The sequence below is a fragment of the Pinus tabuliformis genome, chromosome 9 (genome assembly GCF_031772625.1).
Source record: "Pinus tabuliformis cultivar Carrire ecotype Pingquan chromosome 9, CPIR1, whole genome shotgun sequence".
NCBI lineage: Eukaryota > Viridiplantae > Streptophyta > Pinopsida > Pinales > Pinaceae > Pinus > Pinus tabuliformis.
In genome coordinates this window covers 598,063,680-598,074,298 of record NC_142307.1, presented here as the reverse complement: position 1 = coordinate 598,074,298, position 10,619 = coordinate 598,063,680, and the positions used below count along the sequence as shown (strand labels likewise).

At 39.3% G+C, this 10,619-nt stretch overlaps 1 pseudogene; it reads right to left on the bottom strand.

Annotated features, from left to right (window-relative positions):
- Positions 1-2,705: 2,705 nt before the first annotated feature.
- LOC149149984 (putative galactinol--sucrose galactosyltransferase 2 pseudogene) lies at positions 2,706-9,574 on the bottom strand (annotated as a pseudogene).
- Positions 9,575-10,619: the final 1,045 nt, after the last annotated feature.

Here is a 10,619-nt window from a genome sequence, read left to right as displayed (position 1 = left end):
TAACAGTTCCCCGGAGGGAGTCTAGTTTCTCTAGGATATTGAGCATGGGAGAGGATCCTGAGACATTAATATTGCCCCAATTTTCAAGCACTATCTTATTAAAGTCAGGATCCTCTAAGACTATTTTATTGAATTTGAAGGGGAAACCCGAGCAAAGTTCCCTTTTCCTCCATTGCAGAGTGATGGGCCTATGATCTGATATAAAGTTACTGATGGTGTTAACTTGAACATCTCCCAAGTGGTCCAGCAATTGCTCATGGATCAGGAAATGATCCAGTCTCTTAGCAACATAGGCAGAGCTAGAGCATCCATTGTCCCATGTAGGGGCAATTTTGGAGGGGCAAACATCCATAAAATTGTTCATGGTGGTGGCATTCTGAATTTTCCTAGCTAGAGGATCGGATTTCTTGAAGAATCCCCAAACTTCATTAAGGCTGATAGTACAATTTAGGTCTCCTACTATAGTGAGCATCTCAAGATCCATCAAACCAAATGATATGAACTGGTCCCAGAAGTTCCCTCTATCTCTGTATGCGGCATATATGTTTAAGATATGTACATGACTTTGCAGGTCATGAATACTACCTTCCAACAGTATACCAGCAAAACATTCAAAGTATTTCATATTGATCCAGCTCCGGTCCCATAAGGCCACCAGACCACCCAAGAGGCCCATAGCAGCAGTTGCAGATATATACCAGTTTGGAAACATTTTCCGAAAATATTGAATAGTGTCGGGAACATTGTGCATTGTTTATTGAATAAGGATAATGAAAGGTTGTAGAGATAACAATGGTTTTTTGAGGGAAAAATATTTTGGGGTAGTCTGCAGACCCTAAATATTAAGGTAGATGATGCACATCATGGAAGGTCTTTCTCAGGCATCCGTGCTGTAAGGGCCCGTGCAGGGGAGATGTTAGTTATGGGTATGTCAATGAGAAACCTATCCAAAGGGGAGGAAAATAGATTTTTATTGGATCATCCATGAAAGTGATGACTGCCATGGTTTTTCTTTCTATGCACTATAAAGTTTCCCGCCAAGGTCGGGGTAATGTGGGGGGATGAGCTGCTTGCTGGTTTGTGGATAGTGAGGGTATGGAGATCAAGGGTCTTCCTTTGTAGGAGGAGGTCTAAGTCACTCCCAACCAAATTTGTAGGCAAGGCTGTGGGAGAATTTGGAGGAGTAATATTGAGGCATGAACCTTTATCTTTTGATTGTTGGCGAGGTGGAGCCAAAGGGGCAACGTATGCAACTTGTGAGGTGGATGGAATATCCGGATATGGATGTGGAGTTGTAATGGGAATTGGTATGTCCTAGGAAGTTGCAGGCTCGGGAGGTGGGTGACACATAAAAGTTGGTTGGCTGTCAGAAGAAGGAAAATCTGATCTGGTTGAGTTTATCGGTGACGATGGTATGGTAAAGGGCGAAGAAAAAATTGATCCGAAATCATGTGGAAGGTGGGAATTCTGGCGTGAGTGCATACCTGATTAATGAGGAGGATGCTCATGTGGCATGTTCTCTTTAGCTTTTAGAGTCTGACGACCCATATCCAAGTGAGGCCCCATGGCACCATTATAGCATCTTCTGCTATGGAAGCATCTGCCCGAACCAAATGGGAATTCATCACGCATGTGTCCAGCTCTGTGGTAGAAAGAGCATTTGAAAGCAACCCCCCAATAGTCCAATATTTGCTGGAGGAAGGTGTCACCACTGTTAGAGCTAAAATCTGCCTTAGGCTGAAGGAAGGCAGGATTCAAGATAACACCATACCATGCTCAGCCTCGTAGCTATCCTATAATGAAAAGAGAGGGCTCTCTCCGGGTCTATCTCGGCTAAAGATATCCAATAGAGCCTATGATGACCCAAATGCAAAACTGATAATGATTTTAGGCTAGTAAACTGATATGAAAGAATTAATTCAATAAATGACTGAGTTTTTGGGCTGTATGGGGCAAGGACAGCATGAGCAGAGATTTAACCAAAGGCACAGGATATTTCATAAGGCGAGATAGGCATGAGGTTTAGCAATCAAATTGAATTTAAATGGGGTGAAAAGACTGTTTAAGGAAGCTGAAAAGGGCATTAATGTATGAATACTTTCTAGGAAGAAGAAAACACATAAAGTTTGAACACTTCCTCAAGGCAGAGCAATGACTGAATTCTACCTTTCTCACTTAAAAGTATTCAGCTGGAAATGATCATGAATGAATGGCGAAACATAACAAATACATATGAAACATAAAGGAAGAAACACATGCTAAATTCATACCACAAGAATCTTATAAATCAGAGCTGCACCATTTAATTAATCCTCTGTCAAAACTGTACAGTCATAGTGATGGGTTTTTTCCTCCAACACTTTTCCGCAGAACTCTCCTTCCTCAACAAATGATTTACAATAATAAAAAAAAAACTCAAAGATGGGAGAACAAATTGATGAAAATAAGGAGTCGTTTCAACTAAAATTACAAGAATAGAAAAAGTCATCCATTTGCTCTAAAAACATAACATTGTTCCCCTTGAATTCCTCTGATGGCCAATTGAAAGACAAAAACTGGAGTGCAGATCCATTTCAATTGTTAACTGAAGTCATAAATAGGAAATCGAATCCTATTCTTCTGCTGTGGTAGGTATTCTCCATTTAATTTGGCTTTCGGTTTTTGACTTTACGCCTTCCATCTGTCATTTGAATAAAACCAACCTTTCAATAAAAACGTCTTTGAACGAAGACTTTGCCAGAAAATCGATCAGCGACATGAATTTGATTGCCATAAGAATACCGACATTCCACCTGTACATCTACAGTTCTATAATAATCCACGGTCCAAGCTGCAATTTCTCCTTTAATACCAGCGAACATATATGCACTAACGGTTCCTCCAGAGTTGAACATTTTGATCATTCCAATGGGAGCAAAAGAGATGTCGTTGGCTAACCTCTTAAGAGGAACAACTGCAAAAACTTCATACTCCCTTGCTTTAAGAGTAATCGGTAAACCTGCACCTTTAAAAAGACAGACAAGCTCTTCCCCTCTGTGAGAGTATACAATGGAATCATCGTCCCAATTTTCATCTGCAATCTTTGGTAAATAATCTACATCCATTGAGTGAATGGCACTAGAAATAGCTTTGGGTTGGGAATCATGAACCAGGTTCTTTTTGTCAACCCTGCACCACCGGTGTTATGAAACCAACTCAAGAAAAGATAGAAAAGATAGATCAATGCCTTAGAATTCAGCCTCTTCGAGGGGGCAACCTCCTTTACATTACATAAATGAACAATTATTGGATGATACAAATGACAAAACCTCCTTTCTATATATAGGAGTCTAAGGAGTCACAATATAATCCATCCGACCTAGCAATAATAATATAAAGCCACACAAATAACAATAGGGGGCTTCTATGGGGCACAGAAATAAGAATATGGGGGGTAATAGGGGCACAACAATATAAATAAGGGGTATAACTACAATATTAATGGGGTAATCACTAGTATTATAGGGACCCAACATGCCCCTCTCCTTCAAAAAAGTGTTGTCCTCAACGCTTGAGTAGTTCTGGATACTTCTGCATAAAATTCTCATCCTCCCATGTGGAATCTTCAGCGGATAAGTTCTTCCACTTGATAAGATACTCTGAAATTGATCGATTTCGTAGCTGTCGAGTTCTTGTTTCTATGACTGCTTCCGGTTCCAATATAATTTTTCCTTCCTCATCAAGTTCTGGCAATATTGTTTGAATTGGGAGCTTGTCACCTATAACCTTCTTTAAACATGAAACATGGAAGACTAGGTGCAATCGAGAAGCTGCAGGAAGCTCCAATTTGTATGCCATAGTACCAATCTTTTACAACACCTTGTACGGACCATAATACTTTGGTGATAATTTATTATCCTTCTTAGCTTGCTTTAGGGACATTTGCTTATATGGTTGCAGCCGTAGGAATACCCAATCACCTACATCAAAACTTCTTTCACTGTGATGTTGATCTGCCTGTTGTTTCATTCTATTTTGTGCCAACACGAGGTTATCCTTTAAGAGTTGGAGGACTTGTTGTTGATGTTCGATGTGATGTTCCACTGCCTGAACCTTAGAATTTTCTCTTAAATATGATGTGATGGATGGTGGTTGATACCCATAAAGTGCCATAAATGGGGTCATTTTTGTTGCTGTATGGAAGGAAGTGTTATACCACCATTCAGCCAGAGGCAACCATTTGACCCATTGTGTTTTCTTATCAGATACAAAGCAACGAAGATATCCTTCCAAACATTTGTTTACTATCTCAGTTTGCCCATCAGATTGAGGATGATAAGATGAGCTATGAGCTAACTGAGTACCAAGACAAGAAAATAATTCTGTCCAAAAATTTCCAGTGAAAATGGGATCTCTGTCACTTACAATAATCTTTGGGTTTCCATGTAGCTTTTGAACTGTTTCCATAAATGCAGTAGAAACTGTACTGGCTTTAAATGGATGTGATAATGCACAAAAGTGTGCATACTTGGTAATTCTATCAACTACCACCATGATGACACTCTTTCCCTCAGACTTGGGTAAACCTGTGATAAAATCCATTGAAACCTCCTCCCAACGTTGGCTTGGAATGGATAAAGGTTGTAATAGACCCGGCGTCTTAATTGTTTCAACTTTATTTTGCTGGAAAACCAAACATTCCGCCACAAACTTTTGAATATCTGATTTAAGGCCATCCCAAAAAAAATCCTTCTTAACCCTGTGGTAAGTTTTTAAAAATCCTGAGTGCCCTCCTAAGGGAGAGGTGTGCAATTCCATAAGAATCTTTTGTTTTAGCTGGGAATTCTTACAGAGGTATAAGCGATCTTTGTACCATAACGAATCATTTTTCCAGCTAAATGTATCAGAAGTACTGGAATCTTGTTGTAGCTTTCGAATAAGTGCCCACACTTCTTCGTCATTCTTCCATTCCTCCCTTGCTTCGCTAATCCAATCTGGTTGGATAATAGAAATGGCACACAACAATGCTTCCACATCCTCATCCTTTCTTGAGAGTGCATCTGCCACCACATTTTGCTTCCCTTTTTTGTAGATGATTTCAAAGTCATAACCCAACATCTTTGTGACCCACTTTTGTTGCTCTTCAGAGGATAATCTTTGTTCTAAAAAGTATTTAAGGCTATCATGATCCGTTTTTACCTTGAAGTGTCTTCCCATTAGGTAGGGTCGCCATTTCTTAAGTGCATGGAGTATTGCCAACATTTCCTTCTCATAAATAGCTTTGCTTAAAAACTTTCCCTTGATTGGACGACTTTCAAAAGCAATGGGTCTTTCATCTTGCATTAGAACAGCACCAATTCCATTTCCTGAAGCATCACATTCCACAATAAAGGTTTTTGTGAAGTCCGGTGTAGCTAAGACCGGTGCTTGGCACATTGCCTCTTTAAGATGTTCAAAGGCCTTTGTTGCTTCCGGAGTCCATGAAAATGAATCTTTCTTCAATAATGTTGTTAGAGGTGCTGCTATTCTCCCATAATTCTTAACAAACTTGCGATAATACCCTGTCAACCCAAGAAATCCTCGCAGATGCTTTATGGATGTGGGGATTTTCCATTCCTTAATGGCTTTAATTTTGCTAGGGTCTACCTTCACTCCTTCATGAGATACAATATGACCCAAATATTCCACCTCCTGGACTCCAAAGAAACATTTGGATCTTTTTGTACATAATTGTTTCTCCTCCAATAGTTGTAGCACCCTGTCAACATGTTCAACATGATCCTTCCAAGACTTGCTGTAGATTAGTATATCATCAAAAAATACTAACACAAATTTTCTAAGGAATGGTTTGAAAATTGAATTCATCAAACCTTGAAATGTTGAAGGTGCATTGGTAAGGCCAAAAGGCATGACCAAAAATTCATAATGACCCTCATGAGTTCTAAATGCCGTTTTTGGAATGTCTTCAATCTTCATTCTGATTTGATGATATCCCGAACGAAGATCCAACTTGGTGAAGTAAATTGATCCATGCAATTCATCCAGTAATTCATCAATAACAGGAATGGGGAACTTATCTTTAATAGTGAGCTTGTTGAGCTCCCTATAATCTGGACACATGCGCCATGATCCATCCTTCTTGTGCACCAATACTACTGGAGCTGAGAAAGAACTTTGACTCGGTTGAATTATACCAGCCTCTAGCATTTCTGCAACCATACGTTCAATTTCACTCTTTTGGACATAGGGATATCTATACGGCCTGATGTTTGGAGGAACACTTCCTGGAATCAGATGAATAGCATGATCATGATCACGCATAGGTGGGAGACCCTTGGGAGTCTCAAATACCTTCGAATGATTGTCCAAGACTTTTTAGAGATCTGGAGAAATAGATGATTCCAATGTGGAAACGTCTAGCGAGCATAATTGTGCAATTACACCTCTTTGCTCCTTTCTTAGAAGCTTTGTCATACCATGAGAGCTGATTATCTTTCCTGGTTTCCCTGCAATACCCCTTAATTCAACTTCCTTTCCTTCCGAAGAAAATTTGATGAAAAGTTCTTGAAAATTAAAAGCTATTGTACCCAAGGATTGTAGCCATTGGACTCCAAGTGCAACATCCGCAGCTCCCATTGGAATGGAAAGCATTGGGCTAGTCAATACATATTCTCCCATGGATAGCTTGATATTATGGCACTTTCCAGAGCAATTTATTGTTCCTCCATTTGCAATCATCACTTGACACTCTAGTGCTGGATATAGGAAGCAATTCAATTCTTTTGCTACCCTACAATGAATAAAATTGTGGGTGCTTCCTAAATCAATCAACACTATTACCTTTTTCTTCTTGATTTGTCCTTCTATCTTGATGGTTTGAGGAGTGGTAATTCCCGCCAATGCATTACAAGATATGGTTGGATTTATTTGTTCTTCATCTAGGCTTTGTTCCTGGAATATATCCTCTCCTTTTGACCTTTCTTGCTCCTTTTCTTCTTCCTCTTCACAATCTATGTAGAATAATTTCTTCTCAGCACACTTATGACCTTTTGTATATTTGCTATCACAATTGTAACAAAGCCCTTTTTCTCTTTTTTCTTCCAATTGTTGTGGTGTCAACCTTGTAGGTTGTGGAAGACTAAGGGCAACAACACTTCCATCTTTATAGTTGTGAGTGGTATGCTTCCTAGCTGCCATAATTTTGCTTTCCATTTTTCTTGCTAACCTGAATGCCTTCTCTAATGAATCAGGTTCCCAAAGGCGCACATCATGTTGGATATTATCCTTTAAAGACCCTATGAACACATCAATCCTATGCTCCTCTGGAATATCTTTCACCCTTATGTTCAATTTTTGGAACTCCTCAATGTGCTCCATTATTGAACCCTTTTGTTTGAGACTTATCAATTGGCTAAAAAAAGTGTTGCTTTTTGTATCCTCATAATGTGCTATCAATTCTTCCGTAAAAATTTCCCAAGTGATAAATTGTTTACGAGAACAAAGCCATTGATACCATACAAACTGATTTGGTTCCAAATATAAAGTTGCCATACGTACCTTTTGTGTGTTTTGCACATTATTGAGATCGAATAATTGCTCCATCTGTAATATCCATGTGGCGGGATCCTTGCCATCAAACTTCCTCATATCGATTTTTGGAACATGGTGAGTCTTCCATCCAACATTAGAGTCTATGGAATCATGATTAGCATTTCTTTTGTTCTCATCATGAGTTTCCTTTACTACCTTTTCAGCATTAGTGACCCTTTCTTGCAGCAAGTTCTTCAATTCTTCCATGTCTGTCTTCAAATCTATCTTCAAATTTACCATCGAATCCTCCACCTTAGTTTCCATGCCCTTTATCTTAGATTCCACGCCATTTATCTTAGATTCCACACCATTTATCTTCGATTCCACGCCACTTATCTTAGCTTCTGTTAGCTTTTGTGAGCGTGACATTTGTTGCACTTGTTCTTGTAATTTTGATATATCATGTAGCATTTCTTCCTCTTCTTCATGCGTCATGCTAGAGCTTTCAGGTTCCTTACTAGGTGTTTGCATTTTCTTTCTTTGGGGCATCAGTTACCGATAATAATGCTTTACTATGCCCTTTGAATTTCGTTAAACCAAGCTTACATAAAAAATTTAAAAAAAACTACACACCTTTTTTCACTTTATAGAAGCCTGATATTGAATCTGATGTATCTCTGTAATTTCGAATCATCCAGTTCTGAAATTACTACCTGTAGTAGTCTTCTGCGTCCTCTTTCCAATGCCACAAGTCTGAGCCAAATTGGATTCTCCAAGTAAGAGTTATGTGAAATCTCCCACAGTGACTTGCTTTTAGACTAGTTCAGTAGAGCGAACTTATACGACATGCCACAAGTCACTGTTTCAACCTTTGAATCTGAAACACACATACAAGAAACTACAGTCCGTCCTCTTTCTGTACCTTTTTACGAAATTTCAATCCGATCCTCAGAGAGAGAGTTATGACGATTTCCCCCAGGTCACCTGTTTTGAATGTAATTCAGGAGTCTGCAGAAAGGCCAACTTCCTCAGATCATATCTCCGAAAATATCGCGCGAAAAGCTCTGAAATTCGGACCCAAGGTTCAGCGCCAATTCTTCTCAAGTGGGTTTTTTTTTGCGACTTCTGAAACGTCACAGAAAAAAAGTTATAGCGAAAATGCCACGATGACCTGTTTGGAGCAGCGAAACCCTAGAATCCAAAGCTCTGATACCAAATGTTATGAAACCAACTCAAGAAAAGATAGAAAAGATAGATCAACGCCTTAGAATTCAGCCTCTTCGAGGGGGAAACCTCCTTTACATTACATAAATGAACAATTATTGGATGATACAAATGACAAAACCTCCTTTCTATATATAGGAGTCTAAGGAGTCACAATATAATCCATCTGACCTAACAATAATAATATAAAGCCACACAAATAACAATAGGGGGCTTCTATGGGGCACAGAAATAACAATATGGGGGGTAATAGGGGCACAACAATATAAATAAGGGGTATAACTACAATATTAATGGGGTAATCACTAGTATTATAGGGACCCAACAACCGGCACCTTGACAATTGAAGACACAGAGAACTCCAGTATGCTTGTTCAATTTCCAAAATTCTTAGGAGGTTTGTCCCATCACGAGATGGATCGGTAAGCAAGCGATTTCTTGTAGGTTTTCCTAAAAGCTGTGCTCGTAGTAAGGATCCATCTAGAAGAAGGATATTTTTGAACAAGTCAACATCATGTTTACCTGGTTTGTCACTGACATAAATTGAGCACCCCCCAACAGCTCGGGCAGCAGCATGGTATTCGCCCATTGGCTGAAGACTATGAAACATATCCCAATCAGGTTGCATAAACTCTCCAGTAGCATGCCAAACATTAATATGCTTTAAATTATGGGTCTTCTTTACTTCTGTAACAATGTGTCTAAGGCCCAAAGCGGGATCCTCTTGTCTCTGCCTAGTCTTTCCATCTTTTTGAAACTTGTAATTCTCTGTCATATGTGTCAACTGATTTGCAAAATTTGTTGAACTACCAACTGGAGGAGGCTTTGCATTAGGGTCCATTTCAACAAATTGCCAGCCATCATCAAGAATCATAAACTTTGGAGGTGAAAGATTATTTGAATTTGAAAAATCACAAAACGTTAATGAGTTTCGGGCTGGAGGGCTCAACGCGCCGTGCGCAGACCCAATGCGCCGCGTTGGTTTGGTGCATCGTGCCCTTGGTAATTTACGCTGCAAATTTTTTCTCAATGTGTCGCGTGCATTCTATGCGCCGCGCCTACTTTGTCTGTGCCGCGCTCCAACTTTTAACACAGTCACGGCCTTTCAAACTACAGTTTGTTCTTCAACCTCCAAATTCAACTTTGCTATAAGATTTTATGAATGTAACTTGACACAAATGATTTATATAACTTGGAGAAATATCTTGCAAGATTTGGATTTGATTTTTTTTTCTTCGTCCCAAAACCCATTTTGTAATGTTTTTCATTTTGGCACTTTATCATTTAATGAAACTTCTGTCCTTTGGCTTTCTCACTGACTTTCTGAGTTTTGAGCTGATGAACTTGGTTGTTTTTTACAGGGATATTGGCATTGAAGTTTGGTAAAGGAAAACCAGAGCCTGCTTTGAAAACTCCATGGCGGAAAAAATACATGATTATTACAAAAAATGAATTTGACAATTTCTTATTCAAAACAGAGTTTTGAACAAGAAATGTCCTCAAATGTGTTTGATGATGAACTTTTGAACTAATAACCTCTTCAAAAACCATCCTCATGGCCTACGGGCATTATTCGACATGTTTGAAGACCAACCACTAGACCTAGACTCTGAAAATAACTCTTTTTGACCAAAATAGCATAATGACTATGAATGACTAAAATGAACTTTGATGAACATAGAGAAATTTTGACTAGCTCGGGTAGGTACAAGCATGAGGGAAACAAGAACACCAAACCCTTCCGTCAGACAATGGCATGCCCCTAGGGAAATGCAACGAAGTGAGTCGAGCGAGACACCTAAAAATGAATTGCAAAAGGAGAAATGATCTCTGACGGAGGGCTGTAAGGACCGACTCTAACACGGTCTCCAATGGGGATGGTAGCT